The sequence below is a fragment of the Pseudonaja textilis genome, chromosome 7, assembly GCF_049901715.1.
Source record: "Pseudonaja textilis isolate UNSWEBS1 chromosome 7, rPseTex1.2, whole genome shotgun sequence".
In the NCBI taxonomy this organism is placed as follows: Eukaryota; Metazoa; Chordata; class Lepidosauria; order Squamata; family Elapidae; genus Pseudonaja; species Pseudonaja textilis.
The window spans coordinates 37,202,529-37,212,939 of NC_141996.1; positions in this window are offsets into that span (position 1 = coordinate 37,202,529).

The window sequence follows — 10,411 nt, forward strand, 5'->3', positions numbered from 1 at the left end:
ATAGTTTGCCCAAGTGCCTTTCCCTTACGATATTGGTCCATCCCATTAAGTGAAATAGGGTGAGAGGCACTTTAGGTGCCTTCCCTCAAACATTGCCACGTAGTCAGGTCCTGAGAGCATGCGTTCCATATAGCTGCCCCGTCCCTTGAAACAGCCTCTCACTTGAGATGAGGGAGTGTACCCTTTTAACCCTTCTTAAGGCCTTGAAGTCCTGATTCTTCCCTTAAGCATTAGGGTGGGATGGGATTATGTCACAAGATTAGAAGCATGGGTTACTATAGTGCTTTGGTGGGATTTTATTTTTATTGGTTTTGCTACCACCTAGGTAGCCAGTTAAGATAGGTAGCCAGTTAAATTCTGTGAATTAAAAAAAAATGACATCCAAGCCCCCAAGATCCCTCACTCAACATTATTAGCCCACATTCCTCTCTCAGGACCCTCCGTCTTCAGTTATGTTGCTCTTTCTTACTTTCTTTACCCATTCACTCCCTGGCCCATGTTTTGCATAATTCTAGACCTGTGCTATTCCTTCCTGTGTGTTAAGTGGCACATCTTTGTTCTAGTCGTCTTGCTGCTGATTCTCATCATGGTTAAACACATTTATTTCTGGGATAACTCATTATGATTTCCAAGTTTTCCTGCTTACCTGGTAATATCAGTGGAGTCTTTTTCCTTCTCTTTCCTTGGATAGATAGCAGCACTTCAAAATAAAGCAATTGTATATAACAATACTGCTTTTGCCTGATTGTATGGATGTATGGGTATTTAATGCTCTAGAGACTTCATAGATACAGGGGAGATTTCTATAAATAGATTGTTACTCATTTTTTAAGAATTACTATCCAAGTTCCCTTTTATTCAGAGGAGAAATGAATAACACCAGAGCCAGCAGTATGAGTTCAACAGTGTAAAGATAGGAATTATGCATCTTTAGATGCTGTAGATCTACACTTCCCAGTACCATTCAATATTAAATATACCGGCTGGGGTTATTTTATGTTGCAAAATTTGGAAAACCACAAGCTACATATAAGTATCATATTTTTCAAACTGCTTTTTTGACAAACTGCTTTTATGCAAACTGAGCAATGCCTTGTTTTAAAGTTAAAAAAATATCCTTAAAAAAATAAAATATGTTACTTTCTTGTAGGGAATATACACTGCTCAAAAAAATAAAGGGAACACCAAAATAAGACATCCTAGATCTGAATGAATGAAATATTCTTATTAAATACTTTGTTCATTATATAGTTGAATGTGCTGACAACAAAATCACACAAAAAGTATCAATGGAAATCAAATTTAGCAACCCATGGAGGTCTGGATTTGAAGTTACACTCAAAATTAAAGTGGAAAAAAACACTACAGGTTGATCCAGCTTTGATGTAATGTCCTTAAAACAAGTCAAAATGGGGCTCAGTAGTGTGTGTGGCCTCTATGTGCCTGTATGAGCTCCCTACAATGCCTGGGCATGCTCCTGATGAGGTGGCGGATGGTCTCCTGAGGGATCTCCTTCCACACCTGGACTAAAGCATCCCCCAACTTCTGGACAGTCTGTGGTGCAATGTGGCGTTGGTGGATGGAGCGAGACATGATGTCCCAGATGTGCTCAATTGGATTGAGGTCTGGGGAACAGGCGGGCCAGTCCATAGCATCAATGCCTTCGTCTTGCAGGAACTGCTGACACATTCCAGCCACATGAGGTCTAGCATTGTCTTGCATTAGGAAGAACCCAGGGCCAACCACACCAGCATATGGTCTCACAAGGGGTCTGAGGATCTCATCTCGGTACCTAATGGCAGCCAGGCTACCTCTGACGAGCACACGGAGGGCTGTGCGTCCCCCTAAAGAAATGCCACCCCACACCATTACTGACCCACTGCCAAACCGGTCATGCTGGAGGATGTTGCAGGCAGCAGAACGTTCTCCATGGTGTCTCCAGACCCTGTCACGTCTGTCACATGTGTGAACCTGCTTTCATCTGTGAAGAGCACAGGGCTCCAGTGGCGAATTTGCCAATCTTGGTGTTCTCTGGCAAATGCCAAATGTCCTGCACAGTGTTGGGCTGTAAACACAACCCCCACCTGTGGACGTCCAGCCCTCATACCACCCTCATGGAGTCTGTTTCTGACCGTTTGAGCAGCCACATGCACATTTGTGGCCCGCTGGAGGTTATTTTGCAGGGCTCTGGCAGTACTCCTCCTGTCCCTCCTTGCACAAAGGCAGAGGTAGCGGTCCTGATGCTGGGTTGTTGCCCTCCTATGGCCTCCTCCTCATCTCCTGCACTGGCCTGTCTCCTGGTAGCGCCTCCATGCTCTGGACACTACGCTGACAGACGCAGCAAACCTTCTTGCCACAGCTCACATTGATGTGCCATCCTGGATGAGCTGCACTACCTGAGCCACGTGTGGGTTGTAGACTCTGTCTCATGCTACCACTAGAGTGAAAGCACCGCCAGCATTCAAGAGTGACCAAACCATCAGCCAGAAAGCATAGGAACTGAGAAGTGGTCTGTGGTCACCACCTGCAGAACCACTCCTTAATGGGGATGTCTTGCTAACGCCTCTGCTTTCCACCTGTTGTCTATTCCATTTGCACAACAGCATGTGAAATTGTCAATCAGTGTTGCTACCTATCTGGACAGTTTGATTTTACAGAAGTGTGATTGACTTGGAATTGCATTGTGTTGTTTAAGTGTTCCCTTTATTTTTTTGAGCAGTGTATATTGTAACAGTCTCTGCAACATGCTTTTCTCTTCTGGGAAAACATGAAAATAGTTGGAAGAAACTCCTTTCTACCTTTCCAATCCACACTCCATTTGAGCGTACTAATTGTGTTGCTCCAGTTTGCTCAGTGCTATAGGTCATGTAAATCCACTGAATTAAGCCAAAACAAATAAAATAAAACCAAGCCTGGCTTTGCATGATGTGAATCCAGCCACTTGAAGCCTATCTATTTAAAGTACAAATTATTCCATTATCTATCATTGTAGATTGACAAATTGAGACATACAACAGACCACTAATGAAAAAGGTTTATTAAAATATTCACAAGAGCACAATATAAAGCTGCTTATGAGAATATGGAAAAGAAAGAAGACTTGTATAATAAAAATTTCCAGTTTTTTAAAAGTGCAGAAACAAGGTAAAAAAGGGCTCAGTGTTGCATGGCATGGATTTACCTAGTGACAGGAAATCTTAGGACAGGGGTCTCCAACCTTGGCCGCTTTAAGCCTGGTGGACTTCAACTCCCAGAATTCCCCAGCCACCAGCTTTGCTGGCTGGGGAATTCTGGGAGTTGAAGTCCACCAGGCTTAAAGCGGCCAAGGTTGGAGACCCCTGTCTTAGAACATCTAAGGTTTGGGAAGTTAACTTTCACAACTAGAAGTCACTTGTCTTTCATAGAAAAGTACAGCACCACAAAAACACTGCTCATGTATAAGTTGAGAGATTTTTGTACCTTAAGTTTGGAATCTGAATTCAATACATGAAAAGTACAACTCATAGCACCAAAAATAGAAACCATTATGAAGTGTTTCAGACAGTTACATGATTCTGTAATCTATTAAGACTTGCGCTTCAACATCATATGTTGACGACTGAATTAGTTCTGCTTCTACCAAAACATACTAAGTAGAGAAAGGAAAAATTGTGTAGTGTAAATTGAGCTAGTTACAAGACAGATCATAATTACTTCAAAAAATAATGCACTGGAGAACATCAGGACAAGTCTAAATGAAAGAAACTGTGGCCCAAAGTTTATATTACATAAATCCAGACAAATAAGGAACCATTCCAGGCAATCAAAACAAGAAACCATTAAATAAAGGAGTTGGCTAGGAGAATAGTGGTAACATGTTTTAGAGTAGAAATTCCCAACCTTGACTTCTTGGCCACACCCCTGGGAGGTGCAAAATAGAATTTCAGGGGGTGCAGCCAAAAGTGGCTTATGTCCCTTAATGATGAGTTGGAAGTCACCACGCAGCCAGCCATTAGCGGGCCTTGAGCAATGGTAGTAGGTGGCTGTGTTGCGTAGATAGTTGCCTTATTTAATCAATTACATATACATAACTGATTGCCAGAGTACTGCTTTTAAAATCATAATGCAACATCCGACATAATTGTATATTATTTCCCTCAATGATTTCATGAGTTCCTTACATATTTCATCTCTCGCGGTCTCTCAGCTTGCCCATCACCTCTTGTTACTTACACCTCACTTAAATTCACTTGGCCAATTCCATGCTTATCCCTGCTTTATCCAGCCAATCAAATGCCTCCCTCAAAGCCACTGACTTCCCCCTTCCATATATAATTGAAAGAACTGAGGAACGAAGGATTGAAGGAAAGGCAGGAGGTACCTTTTATCTCAAGCACACTCCAATCTCTTGCTACCCAAGTCAAAAGAGATGTAAACTCCTTTGTGTGTGTTCATTTCACAATATTCTGGTAGCCCAATCTATTCACTCACTCATACTAGCGAGGTGTAAGTTTATTGTTAGTGAATGGGCATTGTTTACATGAACACCACTTTTCCTTGTGGGCAAGTCAGGTCAGTATGGGTAGTACTCTTCCTTATCTGCTTAGGACTGAGTCTGTGCAAAAGGCTTATTAGCCTAGCTCTGCCCACTCTGGGTGACTCCTCCCTAGTTTCTGCAAAGTCAGTGCATCAGACCGGGTTGCCTCTAATGAAGGAAAAAGAAAACAAGAGATTTAACAGGACTCATCCCCCCCACAGTCCCAGGAAGGAACCAATCCCAGGATGGGGTTGACCTGTTTTGCCTACAAGGAAAAGTGGTGTTCAGGTAAACAATGCCCATTTTCCCTTGTAAGGCAGCGACAGGTCAGGATGGGACATACCAAAGCAAGGTTGTCCTCAGGAGGGTTAAGACTGGTCCTGGCTGGCACGGTCTGAAATGACTCTTTGGAGGTCCTGTCTACCAAACGCCGCATCTGCTGACGCAAAGGAATCCAAGTGATAGTGACGGATGAAAGGTGAAGTCCAGGTAGCAGCCCTGCAGATCTCTTCCACTGACGGCTATGTAGCCTATACCGCTGTCATAGCCGCACTACGGGTGGAATAGGCAGTAATGCCCCTGGGAACTGGCAGGGCCCTGCTGGAATAGGCCTGAGCTAGACATGTTTTGATCCATCTACTCACTGTGGATGGAGAAATCTTAACCCCCAATGAGGAAGGTTGGAAAGAACAAAACAGAGACTCTGTCCTGAGGAAGTCAGTAGTATGTTTAATGTAATTTTTTAAGGCTCTGCGCACATCTAGTGTGTGCCAAAACTTTTCCAACTCATGGACCAGTTAAGGACAGAAATCCGGAAGCACCAGTTCCTGAGCCCTGTGGAAAGATGTGTTGACCTTCAGAATGAAGGCTGGGTCCAATCTTAAAACCACCCGATGAGGATGGAGAATGCAGAGGTCGGGGCGAACCGAGAGAGCAACCAACTCTGAGATTCTCCTCGCTGAAGTGATTGCCACTAGGAAAACAACCTTTTGAGTAAGGAGATGAAGACTAGATTGTTGAAGCAGCTCAAACAGAGGTTTTGTGAGGGACTGCAGAACCTTGGTCAAGTCCCAAGTGGGGTACCTCTGTACCACAGGAGGGCAAAGTTTGGTAGCTCCTCTGAGAAACCTACGATCTGTAGGATGCTGAGCCAAAGATTCCAGCTTCCCACAAGACAAGACTGACGAGATGGCTGACACCTGCCTGTGGAGAGTGTTGGGGGAAAGACCCTTGTCCAGGCCAGCCTGTAAGAATTCCAAGACTGCTGCCACCGAAGCTTGTAGAGGTGAGACGTTGGACTTGACACCCCAAGCTAAGAAGGATTGCCAAGTAGCTTCATAAATGCGAACTGTAAATGGATGCCTGGAGGCCTGAATAGTTTGGATAACCTTATTGGAGAGTTGGGTGCTTTTTAAGATGCCCCACTCAAACTCCACATTGCCAGTTGTAGCCACTGGGGCTCTGGGTGAGACAGGGACCCCTGGAGAAGAGAGATATCCTCCTCAGGAATCCGTCTAGGAGGGATCACTGAAAGGCCCATCAAATCAGAAAACCAATGCCTGTGAGGTCAAAAGGGAGCCACCAATATGATTTCAGCCCACTCCAACAAGAGCTTACGAATCACCGTTGGGATCAATGGAAAGGGACCTGGTACCTCCTTCTATATTGATGTACGCCTTTGTGGCCACATTGTCAGTCATGACCAGGACGTTGGACCCTGACACCTGGCAGAGAAACTTCCTCAGGGCCAAACGAACAGCTCTGAGCTCCAGCCAATTGATGCAGAACTGAAATAATAACCTGCAGATCCTGCTGAGCCCTCTGAAAAGAAGACGTGATTAATATGTCATCTAGATATCATTGTAAACGCACCGAGAGGGTATGGAGATGCACTGCCAAGGGAGCTAAAATTTTGGTAAAGACCCTGGGGGCGGAAGACAAAGGGAAGAGTCCTGTATTGGAAATGTTGTCCCTGATAACAGAACCTAAGAAATCTCCTGTGGGAAGAACAAATAGAAACATGTAAAGAGGCTCCTGTCAAGTCTATTGATGTGAGGAAGTCCCCCTGCTGAACACTTTCCCAGATGCATTTTGAAATGCCTGTAAACAACATATTTATTGAGTCGTTTCAGATCAAGAATTGTCCACCACAACCACCCCCGAGGCCTTAGGAATAACAAATATTCTGGAGTAGAATCCCATCCCCTGTTGGTCGAGGGGAACCTCCTGAATGGCCTTGAGGTCCAGCAAATGTTGGATGACTGACTCCATCAGACTCCACCTCCCAGCATCTCTAGATACTGGGCAGGAGATAAAGAACCTTGGAGGAGTGGAGCAGAATTCCAGTGAAAGACCCGATCTAACGGTGGATAGAACCCAGGCGTCAGAAGTAATACTCTCCCATTGGTCAGCAAACCACACTAAATGACCACCAATGGGAACAGAGTGAGCACTAGCATTGGCGACGGTACGGGTGACTTCCTCCTCCTCGAAAGGGCTGTTTAGAAGAAAACTGCTGCCTGCCCTTGCCTGAGCGATCAGGAGGAGGTTCTTGACATTGATAAGCAGTTTTTGATGGCCATTGGAAACTGGAAGATGACTCTCCTCTGAACTGAAGTCGTTTGAAATAAGGAGTGGCCCGATGTTCCACCCTTTTCAGGACTGAAGGAAGAATCTTTTGTCCTTGGTTTCAACCAAAAGGGGCTCAAGGACCTCACCAAAGAGCTTCTCCCCTTGCACCGGAGCAGACACCAACTTCCATTTACATCTGCCATCAGCTTGCCAGTTGCGTAGCCAGCACATGCGCCTGGCTGCCACTGAGGAAGCAATGACCTTCATGGCAAATCTGGCGCTATGCAGGGTGGCATCTTCTGTAAATTCAGTGGCTGCCATGATCTTGTTGATGTCCTGGTGAGTATGGACATCTGATGAGGGAATCCTATGCCCCAGCTGCTTCAGCCAGTTGAGCAAGGTTCTCGTAAAGAAAGAAACTGCTGTAGAAGCATTGACAGCCCTGCAGCAGCCAAATGGGATTGCTATAGCGACTGTTCCACTCACTTTTCTTCTGCCTTGAGGACTTCCTCTGGGTCTGAAGAAACAAATAAGGAGGAGGCCAAAGCAGCGACTGGAGCATCAACTGTGGGGGCCTGAAGGGTCTTGGTAAGCTCTGGCCCCACATTGAAGAATCTGCGATCAGAGGCCAGAGGATTGGGCCCTGTGGCAGGAGCTTCAAGCTGCTTCTTGGTTACCTTCAGGAACAGCTTTGGTGATGGAAATACTTCCTTCCTGACTTCAGGGTCGTCGAAGAGAACATCTGACTCCTCAGGAGGAAGAGTGATCATGGCCTCATCATCTGCGTTTTTCAAATTGGCAGTGTTTCTAGCCTTGAACAACAAGGGACTAAACAAAGCATATTTAAAACAACCAGTAAACACCGGAACTTCCTGTGAAGGGTTTCATCCGCTGACATATCACATTCCAGCTGATCAAGTTCCCCCACCAATGAAGGAAGCACTGAGGCAGCAGGAGTGAAGCCTTCAGCCAACCAGAAACTGGCTCCTGGAGAAAGGAGCCTTGTTCTGACAAGAGAGCCTCACGAACCTGGGATCTTCTCTTTGACAAGTCAGAGGCAGCCGAAGAATGCCGAGTCACTCTCTGCAAACCTTCTGAGATGCCCTTCCTGATTGCCTTGTCTATCAGGAGTTGTAGATTCATTGGGACATCCAAATCAGAAGGGTCAGTAGGCCTGGTTGCAGATGCAGTAGAAGGGAAAGGGGGTTCCACCCCCTGTCTACTGCGCCCACACTCCTGCCAAGGTGCCACATCTCCCTGAAGATCCTCAGCTTGACTGTCGCCTTCAGAAGGAATTGGAGATGCGCCTCTCCTGGACACATCAGGGGACCAAGTTTGGAAACCACGTCTGGAAGAAGGTCCAGTCTCCTTCAAATCCACTTCACTGAATGCAGCCGGAGGGGTGTGCAGACATTACGTGAGAAGAGGCCTGATGCACCTTGGCTATTTGTTTCTCGATGGCTTGATGACATCTGGAAGCATCCTTCTCCTCTGCCCTTGAGGCCTTCTTTACAGGCTGCTTCCCTTTGGTAGAAGCAGCAGGAGCCACCTTTTGAGGCTTGGCCGCTTTAGAAGCTCTGGTTTCCCTTGGGGCTTCAGCCATCGTGGAGCAGCAAGGCCAAATCTGGATGGGAAGTCCTGTGCCAGGAAGAGAGCACATGAAGGGATTTATGAAATTATCTTCAGGGGAAATCTTCTCTATCCCCACACCAACCACCACTTTCTTCTGCCCAAAAACACTTCAGTAGAAAGATATTTCTTCCTACTGGGACTCCAACCCTCCTGGGTCTATCAGGACAATATTGATAGACCAGGCCCTGCTGGGAGCCCAAGGGGAAACCAATCCCCCCCTGGGAAAATTGAAAGTTATAGTGCCTACCCTTTGATGTTGTCCACAGCTCCAGAGGCAACTGGTGCTGACCAAAGGCACAGAAGTGCTGGGAAGAAGTATCTTCGAAATGGCCATCTAAGTCTTCAAAATGGCCAACAGTAGATATCTAAAATGGCCACCGGCCATGAGAAATCTTCAAAATGGCCTCCTTCTTCTTCCCCAGGGGGAGCTAATAAGTCTCCCTGGCTTTCGTTGCTCTGCCCAGGCAGAGAACAAGACACAGCCAAGACTTTCAGAGAAGGCAGCTGCTGATCACTACAGCTGCAACTTCACTGCGGGGTTGAACAAGCCCCGCGGCTCTGTCTCTAGTGTGGCTAATGCCCACGCTCTTCCAAAATGGCCATCCAGCCACGGAAACTGCCTCCTCTCACTGAGGAGCCCGAAAAATAGCCCTGCAGCTTCTTCGCTATGGCGGAAGCCTCCGCCCAAGCCCCTTTGGCTGTCCTGCCGATCTGATCTTTCTCTTCACCCCGAAGGGCAAGAAAACGGCCACTGCGGCCCATCGGCTGCTCCAGATCCCCAGAGCAGTCCTCAGATGTTTGCCAGCCCCAATCGTCAGCAGTGATAGCGGGGCGCCAAATTCAAAAAGAAATTTGCAAGAGGCAGCTTTTTAAAGTAAAGTAAAAAAGAAAAGAACGAACAATGTTTTAGAAAGTCTGCCTTTGGAAGAAAACTTTCCAAAGGCAGGAGGGGCAACCCACACGTCCTTGTTTGCTAAGGACTGAGCATAAGCTGCGGAGGAGTCACCCAGAGTGGGTGGAGCTAGGCTAATAAGCCTTTTGCACAGACTTAGTCCCTAGCAAATAAGGAAGAGTACTACCCATCCTGGCCTGTCACTGCCTTACAAGGGAAAAATAGACCAACTATACGGTGTCGTTCACTTCCACAAATCACTCCCCTATACATTGTGGCATTTGTTGAGTGCACTATGACAGTGTTCATCACATTTACACAAGCCCACATGTGCAAATAATAATTATTAGATGAAGTATAGTTGTGATATAGGCTGACTTGATGCATCACGTCTATCACACATTGATATATGCACAGTAGGAATTTGTCTCATATCATGAGCATCATGGTATGAGAGTTACCTAATACGTTGTGCCAAATCCCTGTAGAGTTTTCACCTAATGATTTATCTTGATGTAACTCATATCATAATATTCAAAAGATATCATAATATAATATTCAAAAGTGTATTTCTTGTGATATTTTGCTATAGGCATGTCAGACTGAATAAAGCGGTCATCCCTGATTTAATTATAGTTTTTCTCATATTCGCTCAAATATTTCTCTTCTGTTTTACAAATACTTGTCAAAAAGAAGGAAATGGAATGATGACTATTTGTGCTTTCATTTCACTTGCATAACAGGAAACTTACTATGGCTTGGAAAAAGAGCCAGTGCATTTTTTAGTTTTATTTTTTTGC